The following is a 14,279-nucleotide window of genomic DNA, read 5'->3' as shown; positions in this document are numbered from 1 at the left end:
TGTCCTACCCAATACACAAAATCCTGTCTGGGGTGGTGCTCGCACCTCCCAAGGCAGGAAACCCTTTGTCCAAGCCTTCCTCGCTGGAAGGACTCTCAGCAGCAGGAGGTCAGACTTGTGTCTGTGGTGGCAGCATCCATTTTGTGATGCTGAGGCTCTGGTTAACTTTAACCGGGGTTAAGGCTACGCACATGTCGTGTCCCTCTAGAAGGGTGGAATGCTATCCCCGTCAACAGAACTGTCGAGGGAATAGTATTCCAAATCGTATGACACCTTACTCGACATGTTTTGATAAAGCCAAACCAAAGTTAGCATATAACCGCGAGGATTATAATGCACTTAAGAGTATATGGAATGGCAATATCCCGGAACAGCTAAGGGAGTGGTTCCCGACAGCTGCAGACAGGCTCAGCTCATGCTAGAGCACCATCTCACATATTTCCAAGCACTCTGCCTCCAGGATTGAAGAGGCCTTCCATAGGAGTGGCTGATAGGAACATATGTGTCCAGTTTAGGGTTAGATATAGGGATACTATATCTAAGTAAGAGGTGATTACACCAACTTACCCCAGCTGAGTGATCAGCCAGTTGTGTCAAATATGGAGGCCTGGCCAGGGGTGGCACAATACATGCTGCAGCCCCTGGTAGGCCTTGGAAACACCTATGCCCTGGGTACCTAGGGTACACTGTTACAGGGGCCAATAAGGTGAACCAGTTCCAATTCGTAATGCACCTAGGGTGCATTGGCTGTAATTTAGAGAGAGAACAGCAGGCTGTGGGTCTGATTAGCAGGCCCACAGCCACATTAAGTCATAAACCAGTGAAGCAAAAAGCAAAAATTTGGGGTGACCATAGGATAGCAGACCCTACTCTCCTACACAACCCCCCCCCCCCCAAACGCAGGGACATTAGACTAACCTTGACCAGTTGTGTCTTCATGTTCTAAGTGGAAGTACCTGGAGAGACCATCTGCGTTGCCATGGTCAGTCCCTGGGCGGTGCTCCACTGTATAGTCCATCCCCTGTAGGGAAATGGACCACCTAAGTAGTTTGGGGTTTTCACCCTTCATCTGATTAAGCCATAAGAGGGGCTTATGGTCGGTCTGAATCTTGAAGTGAGTGCCAAACAAGTATGGTCTCAACTTCTTCAGGGCCCACACCACAGCAAAGTCCTCCCTCTTAATAGCTGACCAACGTTTTTCTCTGGGGGTCAGCCTTCTGCTAATAAAAGCAATGGGCTGGTCCTGGCCATCTACATTAAGCTGTGAAAGCACTGCTCCCACTCCCAACTCAGAAGCATCTGTTTGGACAATGAACTCTCTTGAGTAGTCAGGACTCTTCAGGATAGGTGCAGAGCACATGGCCTTCTTCAGGTCATCAAATGCCTTTTGACAGTTTACTGTCCACTGAACCTTTTTGGGCATCTTCTTGGATGTCAGATCATTAAGAGGAGTCACAATGGACCCATAGTTCTTAACAAACTTCCTGTAGTACCCAGTCAGGCCCAAGAAAGCTCTGACCTGAGTCTGGGTAGTTGGAGGGGACCAGTCCTTGATGGTCTGGATCTTACTCTCCAGTGCTTGAACTTGGCCTCCACCTACAAGGTGGCCCAGGTATACAACCTTACTCTGCACTATCTGGCACGTTGTTGCCTTGATAGTGAGGCCTGCCTTCTGCAGAGCCTCAAGCACTTCCTTCAGGTGGACCAGGTGATCCTCCCAGGTGGAGCTAAAGACAGCAATATCATCCAGATATGCTGCGCAAAAGTCATCCAACCCAGTAAGGACTTGATTCACCAACCTTTGGAAGGTGGCAGGTGCATTTTTCAAACCAAAGGGCATCACCACAAATTGATAATGCCCACTAGGGGTAGAAAATGCAGTCTTGGCTATAGACTCATCAGCTAACCAGATTTGCCAGTAGCCAGCTGTCAAGTCAAATGTGCTCAAATATTTGGCAGAAGCCAAATTGTCAATGAGCTCATCTGTCCTTGGAATAGGGTGTGCATCTGTCCTGGTGACAGCATTGAGTCCTCTGTAATCCACACAGAACCTCATCTCTCTCTTGCCATCTTTGGTGTGAGGTTTGGGGACCAGAACCACTGGGCTAGCCCAGGGGCTCTCTGAAGGCTCAATGACACCTAATTCCAGCATCTTTTGCACCTCAGTCTTTATACAGTCCCTGACATGATCAGGTTGCCTGTGAATCTTGCTCTTTACAGGAAGACTGTCACCAGTGTCCACCACATGGGTACACCAGTTAGTCTGACTGGGTGTCAATGAGAACATATGCCTGTATGCCTGCAGAACTTGTCTACAGTCATTTTGCTGATGTTCAGTGAGGCTGCCATCTAAGGCCACACCATCAACGGAGCCATCCTCAGGGTTCTGAGTGAGCAGGTCTGGGAGAGTGTCACTCTCTTCCTCCTGTCCCTCGTCTGTAGCCATGAGCAAGCCCATGTCTTCCCTGTTGACATATGCCTTTAGTCTGTTGACATGGAGCACCCTGTGGGGGCTCCTGGGAGTTCCTAGGTCCAACAAGTAGGTAACCTCTCCCTTCTTCTCCAGAATTGTATGGGGTCCAGACCATTTGTCTTGGAGTGCTGCTGGGGCCACTGGCTCCAACACCCATACCTTCTGTCCTGGCTGAAACTCAACCAAGACAGCCTTTTGGTCATGCCAAGCTTTCTGTAATTCTTGGCTAGCCTCAAGGTTTTTGGATGCCTTTTCCATGTACTCAGCCATCGTGGAGCGGAGACCAAGTACATAGTCCACTATGTCCTGTTTAGGCTTTTTGAGAGGTAACTCCCATCCTTCTTTCACTAGAAATAGGGGTCCTCTTACAGGGTGCCCAAACAACAATTCAAAGGGGCTGAAGCCAACCCCATTTTGAGGGACCTCTCTGTAAGCAAACAAAAGGCAGGGTAGAAGGATGTCCCATCTGCGCCTGAGCTTTTCTGGTAATCCTTTAATCATACCCTTTAGGGTCTTGTTGAATCTTTCAACAAGCCCATTACACTGGGGATAGTAAGGAGTGGTGAACTTGTAGTTGACACCACATTCCTTCCACATAGCTGTCAAATATCCTGACATGAAGTTGGCACCTCTGTCAGATATTACCTCCTTAGGAAACCCCACTCTGGAGAAAACTCCAAGTAAGGCCCTGGCCACAACAGGAGCTGTTGTGGTCCTAAGTGGAATTGCCTCTGGGTACTTGGTGGCATGGTCCACCACCACCAGTATGAATCTGTGCCCAGATGCTGTAGGGGGATCCATTGGACCTACAATATCAATCCCCACTCTTTCAAAGGGAACCCCCACCACAGGTAGTGGTATCAGGGGGGCCTTTGTGGTGCTACCTGCTTTACCACTGGCTTGGCAGGTTTCACAGGAGCGACAAAACTCCTTGGTGTCTTCAGACATGTGAGGCCAGTGAAAGTGAGGGACACGCCTGTCCCAGGTCTTATTCTGGGCTAAGTGTCCTGCTAAAGGAATATCATGGGCCAAGGTGAGAAGGAAACCCCTAAATTGCAGAGGTATAACCAACCTCCTGGTTGCACCAGGCTTGGGGTCTCTACCCTCTGTATAAAGGAGTCCTTCATCCCAATAAACTTTATGGGCACCTTGAGCATTCCCAGCAGCCTCAGCAGCAGCCTGCTGTCTGAGGGGTTCAAGAGAAGGACAGGTTAACTGAGCCTGCCCCAAGTCTGCCCTAGAAGGTCCCCCTGTCCCCAGAAACTCAACCTGGTCAGGTTCAAGTTCTTCAGAGACAGTTCCTTCGGGGGTCCCAAGACCAGCTTCCTGTGAAGCCTGATCCTCACTTGTAGGCAGTTGGGAAGGCACAGCCTTTACCCTCCTGTTCTTCTTCTTGGAAGGTGCTTGGTCCATTGTTCCAGAATCCAAGACCTGAGGTTCAGAGAGGCACTTTTTGGCCTGTGACCTGGTCACAGCAAGGACATGTGATGATATCCCTAACATCTCTGCATGAGTCCTGTACTCAACTTCTGACCATAGAGAGCTCTCCAGGTCATTGCCCAACAAACATTCAACTGGGAGATCAGCACTAACCACAACTCTTTTTAGGCCAGTTACCCCTCCCCAGGAAAAGTTAACAATTGCCACACTATGGGTAGTGGTGACATTGCTGGCATTGGTCACCAGGTAATTATCACCTGGCATGTATTGTCCAGGGTCCACAAAGTTAGGTGTCACCATAGTGACACTGGCACATGTGTCCCTGTAAGCTTGAGCCACTTTGTTATTAATAAAAGGTGTCTGTCTGTATTTGCCCAGATTACTGGGACTTATGGCAGGGGCAAAATCTATGTCCCCTTCACAAATCAGAACAGCCTGTGTAAGGGTTCTGACTAGGTCAGAATCTCCTTCAGTTCCCAAGGTGATACCCACTACTCCCTTGGTTTGTGGACCAGCACTGCTAGCTGTAGTAGTGGGTGCAGGTGCCTTAGGGGCTGCAGTGCTGGGGGCTCCACCCTTTTTACACTCACTTGTCCAGTGAGAGGTGTTTTTACAAGTACTACACCAGGGTTTCCTTTGACCTTCTTTCTTCTTCTTCTTAGAAGTTTGGGACCCACCCTCTGCATTAGTTAGGGGCCCGGTTGAAGACTTCTGGTCTTTAGTGTTTTGCTCCCCACCCTTCTGGTCTGTTTTCTTCTGGTCACCACCCTGGTTCTGGTTCTTTTGCTTAACTCTGGTTCTAACCCATTTATCTGCCCTCTTTCCCACTTCTTGGAGAGAGGTCAAATCTGAGTCAACCAAATGTTGATGCAACTGCTGGTTCTGACAATTATTTAAAATGTGTTCTCTCATCAGCAAAGTATACAATCCTTCATAGTCTGTAACCTTGCTTCCCAGCAACCATCCCTCCAGAGCCTTAGTGGCACACTCAACAAATTCAGACCAGTCCTGAGTCTGTGTCTTCTGGGTGTCTCTGAACAATAACCTGTACTGTTCAGTGGTTAAGCCTAACCCATCAATCAGAGCACTCTTCAGGACCAGGTAGTTTCTAAAATCCCCATCACTACCTGTGAGAAGTCTGTCTCGGCCTCTACCTTCAAAGGAGAGCCACAAGATTGCTGCCCTCTGCTCCTGAGGGGTCTGCTGTACCTTGCAGGCTCTCTCAAGTGCAGTCATCCATTTGTGGATATCATCCCCAGCTTTGTAGGGGGGCACAATCTTACTCAGGTTTCTGTTATCAAAAGACCTGTCTTTATCCTTGTGGATATTGCTGCCACCAGTGGGTTCTATTACCCCACTCTCTCTAGGCTGTCTTGCTCTAGCAAGTTTCTCTTGGGCCAGGGCAACCTCTAATTCTTGTCTCTGGATCCTCAATTCAGCCTCTCTCGTTTTGGCCTCATGTTCCCTTCTCTGAGGGCTAGTCATCTCCCTTCTGGAGTGACCATGAGAGCCTCTAGAAGCCTGGGAGGTATTGGATTCACCTGAGTGATTCCTTCTCCTCCTATGCTCCTGGTTAAGTCTACCTGGGTGCCTGGGAAAGGTCATCCTTGCTTCAGTTCCAAATATACTTAAGTTAGCCTGGTTAAGACTGATGACTAGCACCTAGCTATTTCTACCATCATCAGAATATCACTGCTCCCCTCTTCTGTCTCTTCTTCCTCTTCCTCCTCTGGGTCTACCTGAGGAGCTCCTGTGATGGGGACTTACTCATCTACTAGGACTATAGGGACAGGGGCATCAGCATTGTCATCCTCAGAAGGAGAGCCCCCTTCAGCATTCCCTGTGGGGTCTGCTTTAGAGGTGTTTAGAGTCTCAGACTGATCCAAGATCTCTCTAAGGTGGTCTGTAGTAGGGGAAGGCCCTGTTTTCAGACCCCTTAAGGCACAAAGCTGCCTTAATTCCTTAAAGGAAAATATAGCAAATTTGAATGGTGCCCTTGGAGGGTCACTCTCAACAGGAGTAAGTCCACTGGACCCCTCTGCTCCAGACATTGCTCTAGTGTGGTGGATGTGTTGCAATCTACCTACACTGGTGTTTACCTACTAAACCTATCTAGTAGTTGTAGTCAGGGTGTGCTACTCCCTATCCTCTACAACAACTAAGTTCAGTAGAACTTATGTATACTAGTCTTGTTTTATATGTACCTAACAGGTACCTGTATGATCTTTCAAATGATAATCTCAAAGATTGTAATGGTAAAACAACAGCAAGCTCAGATCCAAATCCGCTGATCACCAATGTGAGAAGTTGGCCTGATATATGATGTTTCCAATTCTGGAACCACCTTGTATCAGTCCAAACAACCCTTATGATGATCGGTTGTAAGTCAACCTTATAGACCAGTTATCCTAGTGGTAACGTGGACAAAGCAGTCTTAGGCTAAACTCTGAAAGGCATGTGAAGCCAGCTGTATTACCATACACAACCCCCTTGAATACCAAATGAAAGGACACCACACAGATATATATTGAAAATATATATATATATATTTATTAACTACAAATATCCCCTGAACTCTTTGTGAGCACAGAAGCACAAGCGTTAAACAAAACACAGTTTAAAATACACAAAAGTTGCACAATATGGATGAGCCCTAGGGGCCACCTAAACCATATACTAAGAAAGTGGTATAAGAGATACCAATCTAAAAGGAAACAGGCCTAGGGCCTTGGGAATCGCTGGAGCTGTTCGGGACTAGCAGTGACTAAGTTGGGAAAGGCCCGCGGGAATCGGGTGCAGTGTTTAAAGTGCACGCACTCACCAATACAAAGTCTATGGTGCGTAAAAGTTAGAAAGTTAGTTAGTTCGGAACCTTCCGAGTGACCTAGAAAGCTGAAACTTGAGACACAGGCCCTAGAGGTGTGTACCAGTGTAGGAACACCGGCGTTGCTGATTTACCTCACCCACCAGAAGCGGGTGCACAGGGTCGAAGTAGTGTCGGGTTTCGTCACCCTGGTCGATGGTGCTTGGAGCTGAAGAGGCTGCAGGCGGCTCGATGTGAAGAGTTCCGGTGGATCCAAGGGTGGATCTGAAGATGTGAAGACCTGAAAGTAGAGGGGACAATGTTCAAAGTCACTAGCCAGTGACTACCGTGGAACCAGATTGGAACCAGGCGATGTCTGGTGCAAACAGGCGGTGTAGCTTCTCTCTGCAGCCACGTGGACACCGGAGGTCAAGGACATCCAGGAGTCATCACGAGCTGTCCCACGCAGGCTTCTCGCTGTTGGCGGTGTCGCCAACTTGATTGAAGCAAACAGGCCTTGGCTAATGCAAGCCCTGCAGGAGTAAAAAAAAAAGGCTTGTTACTTGGACCAGCAAGGTCAGAGGGGGTGCTCCTTTTTACAGGAGCTTGGGCAAGTCTGGAGCAACCAGACCCGCAGTGTAGTTCTTCGGTTTCGTCGCCAAGATGGCCGCTGACCACGTGGCTAGTGGCCGGGATGGCGCGTCGAGTGGCACAATGCAAAAAGGCCCCACGCAGATCGTGGAGATGCTGGGGGGCTGATCTTCGGTGCAAGGGCTGCTCAGTGGTGGGGGTTCACAGTCCCCAAAGCACAACATCGAGGATGCCTCTGATGCTGCGCAGTCAGCTCTTTGGGTGTCTTCCAAGATGTCTGGTCCCACGTCTCTCGGTGCCTCCACGGGTCCCTTCTTTGCAGGGACTGTGGATCGGGATGTGAGAAGTCTGGGAGTCTGGGTCTTGTCAGGCTCTGGGCTCGGGCTCCGGCGGGAGGCGGCGGCAAAGCAGACGTTGATTCGCTCGTTGGTACCTGTGTTCACAGGGTGGCCACTCCTAAGCCACAAGGGAGATGCTCTTTAGTCTTCTGTGCAGCAGAATGTCGAAGTCCAGTCGTCTTCTTAGTTTCAAGTTGATTCAGGATGATCTGAGGTGCTATGGCACTGCTCCCACTCTTATTCCCAATCTGAGGGGTGGATCACCTGCTAGGTCCCTCCTCTGGGTGGGACCAGGAAGGGGGGCGGTTACACCCCCTTTCCTTTGTCCAACTCCTCGCCAGCCCTGGGTCTGGAAAGTCCCAGGACCGGTTTGGACTGGCTTATGCACGGGGACACCTTGTGTGCCCCGGGCATGTCTCAATCTATTCAGCCCTGTCCTACCCAATACACAAAATCCTGTCTGGGGTGGTGCTCGACCTCCCAAGGCAGGAAACCCTTTGTCCAAGCCTTCCTCGCTGGAAGGACTCCCAGCAGCAGGAGGTCAGACTTGTGTCTGTGGTGGCAGCATCCATTTTGTGATGCTGAGGCTCTGATTAACTTTAACCGGGGTTAAGGCTACGCACATGTCGTGTCCCTCTAGAAGGGTGGAATGCTATCCCCGTCGACAGAACTGTCGAGGGGATAGTATTCCAAATCGTATGACACCTTACTCGACATGTTTTGATAAAGCCAAACCAAAGTTAGCATACAACCACGAGGATTATAATGCACTTAAGAGTATATGGTATGGCAATATCCCGGAACAGCTAAGGGAGTGGTTCCCGACAGCTGCAGACAGGCTCAGCTCATGCTAGAGCACCATCTCACATATTTCCAAGCACTCTGCCTCCAGGATTGAAGAGGCCTTCCATAGGAGTGGCTGATAGGAACATATGTGTCCAGTTTAGGGTTAGATATAGGGATACTATATCTAAGTAAGAGGTGATTACACCAACTTACCCCAGCTGAGTGATCAGCCAGTTGTGTCAAATATGGAGGCCAGGCCAGGGGTGGCACAATACATGCTGCAGCCTCTGGTAGGCCTTGGAAACACCTATGCCCTGGGTACCTAGGGTACACTGTTACAGGGGCCAATAAGGTGAACCAGTTCCAATTCGTAATGCACCTAGGGTGCATTGGCTGTAATTTAGAGAGAGAACAGCAGGCTGTGGGTCTGATTAGCAGGCCCACAGCCACATGAAGTCATAAACCAGTGAAGCAAAAAGCAAAAAGTTGGGGTGACCATAGGATTGCAGACCCTACTCTCCTACACGCTCCACCACCTCATATGGACCGGTCCACCTGTCCTGGAGCACACCAGGCTCCACAGGGGCCATGACCCAAACTTTTTGTCCAGGCTGAAGCTCAATCAGAGTGACATTCTGATCGTACCACTGCTTCATTTCCTCCTGGCTGGCTTCCAGATTCACCTGAGCGAGATCTCTGAATCGTCGAGTCTGGTTCCTGAAGGCCAGCATGTAACTATATACATCCTGGGGAGGTTTCCTGGGAAATTTCTCCCAGCCTTCCTTGACCAGACTCAAAGGTCCTCTTACCGGGTGTCCATACAAAAGCTCAAATGGGCTGAACCTTAGGGACCTTTGTGGCACCTCACGGTAGGCAAACAGAAGGCATGGCAAGAGGACGTCCCACTTATGCCTCATTGGTTCCTCAAGACCCATGATCATGCCTTTGAGGGTCCGGTTGAATCTTTCAACCAGCCCATTACCTTGTGGGTGGTAAGGAGTGGTGAACTTGCAGGTAACAACACACTCCATCCACAGAGATTTCATATAATTAAAAATGAAGTTTGTACCTCGGTCACACACCACCTCTCTGGGGAACCCCACACAGGAGAAGATCCCCATCAGTGCACGTCCCACCACGGGGGTCGTCACTGTCCTGAGCGGAATGGATTCCGGGTACTGGTTAGCATGGTCCACCAAGACCAGGATAAACCTGTTGCCCATGGCTGTCTTGGGGTCCAGTGTCCCCACAATGTCAAAGCCCACCCATTAAAGGAGGTACTGGCTACAGGCAAAGGTTGGAGAGGGGCCTTGTGCCTCCTGCCACTTTTCCCACTTGCCTGACAAGTTTGACAGGTCCTACAATGAGAATCTGAACTCTTTCGCATCTGGGGCCAATAAAAGTGGGAGACAAGCCTTTCAAAGGTCTTGTTCTGCCCAGATGACCAGCTAAAGGAACATCATGAGCCAAACCCAGTAGGAAGGCTCTGAAGCCCTGGGGTACCACCAGCACATAGGCTGACCCAGGCTCAGCAACCTTAGGCTCGCTACACAGCTACCGTTCTCCCAGTAGATCCAATGTGATCCAGACTAATCACCTGCTGCCTGGTTTGTGGCCTGTTGCCTCAAACCCACAAGAGAGGGGCACTTCTGCTGCTCTTCACAAAATTCCCCCATGGAGGGACCCCCTTCTTGCTGCCAATGGGTCAGCTCAGGTAGGTTCCCCAGTTCAGAAACTTGCTCCCCTGTAGGTTCCAGGGCATCCCCCTCAAGGTTTGCCTCCTCCTGGACCGTGGGAACAATGGGGGCTGGTTTCCCACACCTCCTACCTCTTCTCTTTAAGGCAGGTCCCTGGGACATACTTTCAGGCTCCAGGGTCTCTTGAACACCCTTAGCTGCCATAGACCGAGTGGTCACACACGCCCACTCAGGCAGACCCAACATCTCTAAATGAGCCTTCTTCTCCACCTTAACCCAAGGGGAGTTTTCCAAATCATTGCCTAACAGACAATCAACAGGCATGGTGGACCTCACAGCTACTTGAAGAGTACCAGAGGCCCCCCCACTCAAAGGAAACTTGAGCCACTTTGCAATGCCTCTCTGTTTTGTCAGCGGCAACAACTGGGAAGAATTCATTGGGGACAACCTGCTCTTCAGACACCAAGTGACACTTGACAGCTGTCACACTTGCTCCGGTGTCTTACAGAGCCTCCACTCTATGGCCATTGATGGGCACCCACTGCAGTATTTCTTAGTGTTATCAGGCAGCTGAGTTCTAGGGACCATCTCAAAGTCTCCTAATGAGACAAGAGACATTTCTGCGGGACCCCACCCACCTTGGGCACCCATCTACTCCCCACCCAGGGCTACACTGGCCATCTGATGGGGTGGTGCACGTGGTGGCACATACTGGCCCTTTTGGGGACACTGGGGATCATACCAACGGTGTCCCACCTGCTTACACTGATGCATGAAACAGTCCCCCTATGAACAGGTTTACCTGTCGGGAATCCTGACTTCTTCTCAGGGGGAGGCTGGGAACCCTTACCTTGGTTCCCTTGGGAATTACTTTGGGGCCCTTTCTGGACCCTTACCTTGGTTCCCTTGGAAATTACTTTGGGGCCCTTTCTGGAACTCCCTATGTTTACCCTTGCCCCCCTCCACTCTTCTGCTGGGGACCCTGCCCACCTTTGGCAGAGTCTCCCACACGACCCTTGTGGACCCTGGTACTGACCCAGCGGTCCGCTTCTTCAGCAAGCTTTCTAGGGTTAGTTAACTTGCTATCAATAAGGTGCTGGCGTAGCTCTGGAAAACAATTAGCAGACAAGTGATCCCTAGCAATCAAATCACAGAGCGCTTGAAAATTATCCACATTGCTACCCCTCACCCAACCATTCATAGCTCTGCAAAATAAAGACACATATTCTACCCAAGTGGTTCCCTCCAACTTCTTACAATTCCTGAACCTCTGTATTTGAATTGAATTTGAATTTAAAGATATTTGTATAGCGCACGTTTACCTAGCGGTTTCATGGCGCTGCGGGGTCAATTCAATTTCAAGTGCAGGCACAGAGTTGGATCAAGTTGAGAAGGCCTGTGAGAACAGAAAAGTTTTCAGTCTCCCGCGGAACTCCATGTAAGATGCTGATGTTCGAATGGAAAGGGGTAAGGAGTGGCAAAAAGACGGGGCGAGAATAGAAAACTTACAGCCTCCTGTCCTGCTTTTCTTAAATCGGGGTACCACTAGGAGAGATAGGGAAGAGGAGCGTAATTGCCTACTAAGAATGTAATGATGGATGTTAGATTTAATAAAAGCCGGAGCTGTCCCGGCAAGAGCCTGGAAAGTCAGGCATCCAAGCTTGAACAGGGCTCTTTCTTTTATAGGGAGCCAATGTAAGGAACAGAGAAACGGGATAATGTGCTGAGACCTAGGTAAACTAAGAACCAAGCGGGCAGCTTGGTTCTGCACTAGCTGGAGCCGGCGAAGGGCATAACTGGGAATGCCATTGTACAGTGCGTTACCATAGCCAAGGCGAGAGAGAACCATTGCCATAACAATAAGTTTAAGACCTGAAAATGAGAAAAAACGTGAAATCTTGCGAATAGTACGCAACACAAAGAAACAAGAAGAGACCACCATGCTAACGTGCGAGTGAAGAGTCAGGTGTTGATTAAGAGTGATCCCCAAGGTTTTGACAGAAGAAGAGGGAAGAGGAGGGGAACCGAGCGAAGAAGGCCAAAAAGCATAAGACCAAGGATTAAGTTTACCACCAGTCAAGACGAGATCAGTCTTATCAGGGTTGAGTTTCAGATGGTTAGAATTCATCCAATCCCTGATAAAAACCATCACTGACTGGAAGTTGTGAATGGAGTAAGGTGAATTTGACAAAGTAAAAATAAGCTGGAGGTCATCAGCGTAATTAAACACTGTGACCTCCATCCGCTGTAAAGCAAAAATAAGTGGGAAAATATACAAGTTAAAGAGAAGAGGGGAAAGGGAAGAGCCCTGGGGGACACCACATTGTACTTTATGTGCCATAGAGGAGAAGTCAGCCAGATGGACGGCTTGGGTGCGATCACTAAGAAATGAAGTCACCCAAGCCAGGGCGGAACCCCCGATGCCTGCCGCCTCGACACGGGAAAGAAGGATGGTATGATCAACCGTGTCGAAAGCGGCAGACAAATCGAGGAGAATCAATGCTTGTGGGAGATTGGAATCGAGCCCCTCTCTGAGTGTGTCCAAAACGGATACCGCCACCTTTTCGGTGGAATGAAGGGGGTGGAAACCCGCTTGGGAGCTCTGTCTTTAGAGTTCTGGAGTTAAACCATACCTTGCCATCAGTGCTTCTTTCATGTGGGCATAAGACATCCCTTACTGGGCAAGCCTAACAAAGTAAGCAGTTAAAAAGCAGCCCCACAACCCTGCTCTCCAATCCTTCTCAGGGACCCGGTGGGCCAACATTGCTATCTCATAGGCTGCAAACCACTGCCCAATATCTTCACTTTTGTGGAAATCTTTGACGACATCCTTGGGAATATGTACTCTGCCTTCTGAAGGCACAGATGGTGCGCTGCCACCCGAGGGATTGATTTCTAAGCCCTTGGCCTTGATTTCTAACTCACTCAACATCCTCTCATGTTCCATTCTCATTCTCTCTCTTTCCAAAGACAACCTGTTATTCTCTGTTTCCCTCTAACTCTCCATTTTAAGTTTAGCCAACTCCAGCTTCAGTGCCCTATTTCTCTCCCTGTCTTCCAACTCCCTGGAAGTGATACTGCTGCTAGGTGGAGAGAGTCTCCCTCCCCTAGCTGAAAACACTGGCCTCTCAATGGGCCCATCTGCATCCCCAACTGGCTCCACCACAAGATCAGGCGCATTTCTTGCTTCTACCCAGGCCCTCAGTGACTTCTGATAGTCATCCTTTTTAGAAATGGCTGGTGTAGCAACTTTCAATTTCCTGCACAGATTTTGAGCTGTTTCACAGTGTAGGTATCCAACCTCTCGTCCTCAAATTCAAGATCCATAGATGCAATAGATGCTGGTTTACTCATGGTAGTAAGAATTGGGAGTTTTCAGGAAAACTACCAGTCCAAGGAAAAAGATTCTAAAAAAAATGTGGTCGCCTTTGGTCTGCACTCACTAGTAGTGTACACCAATCACTGTATATGAAACACAAATGCAAAGTCCAAATCCTAACTGCTGACCACCAATGTTAGATCTGGGGGCCTCTAGTTGGCAATGGTATTCACCTTTGTCCAAATAGGGACCCTTACATCTAAGTCATAACAAGGGGATTACATTCCTTAATAACCCCTGCTCACCTCCTTGGTAGCTTGGCACGAGCAGACAGGCTTATCTCAGAGGCAGTATGTTAAGCATTTGGGAATATACACAGTAATACAGTGAAAACACTGCAGATGGACACAACACAGGTTTTATAAAAATAAGTATTCTTTATATAGACTTAACACATGACCACAAACGATAAAAATCCACAATACTGCACCTAAAATCACTTTAAAGATGATCAACGTTACTTAGTTCAAGTTGATGATAAATGCGACAAAGTTCTCAACAAAGTACCTGGATGCGTAACTCAAAGTAAACAAAAGGCTTGCAAAAGGGGAGATGCGTCGGTTCCGTGATCCGGGGGAGATGATGCGTCGTGCCTCAATGCTTGCCCAGAGTAGGGGATGCATCATAATTCTTACCGGTGCGGAGGTGATGCGTAGATTCTCGGCCTGCGGGCCCGTTGCAGTGCGCAAGATGGTGCCTTGATGCGATGCGATGATCCGGTTGCGATGCGAGAAGATGGCGCCCTTTATGCGGCGATGCGTAGACGCCCTGG

The 14,279-nt window shown here is 49.2% G+C and overlaps 1 protein-coding gene across 1 annotated transcript in view; it reads left to right on the top strand.

The window, feature by feature from the left end:
* The window catches only part of MTTP (microsomal triglyceride transfer protein), a 289,877-nt gene that overhangs the window by 89,217 nt on the left and 186,381 nt on the right, over positions 1–14,279 (top strand). The gene's annotated exons all lie outside the window — the stretch shown is intronic.

Source organism: Lissotriton vulgaris, chromosome 3_1, assembly GCF_964263255.1.
Source record: "Lissotriton vulgaris chromosome 3_1, aLisVul1.2, whole genome shotgun sequence".
Taxonomy (NCBI): Eukaryota; Metazoa; Chordata; class Amphibia; order Caudata; family Salamandridae; genus Lissotriton; species Lissotriton vulgaris.
This window is presented reverse-complemented; position numbering and strand designations above follow the sequence as displayed.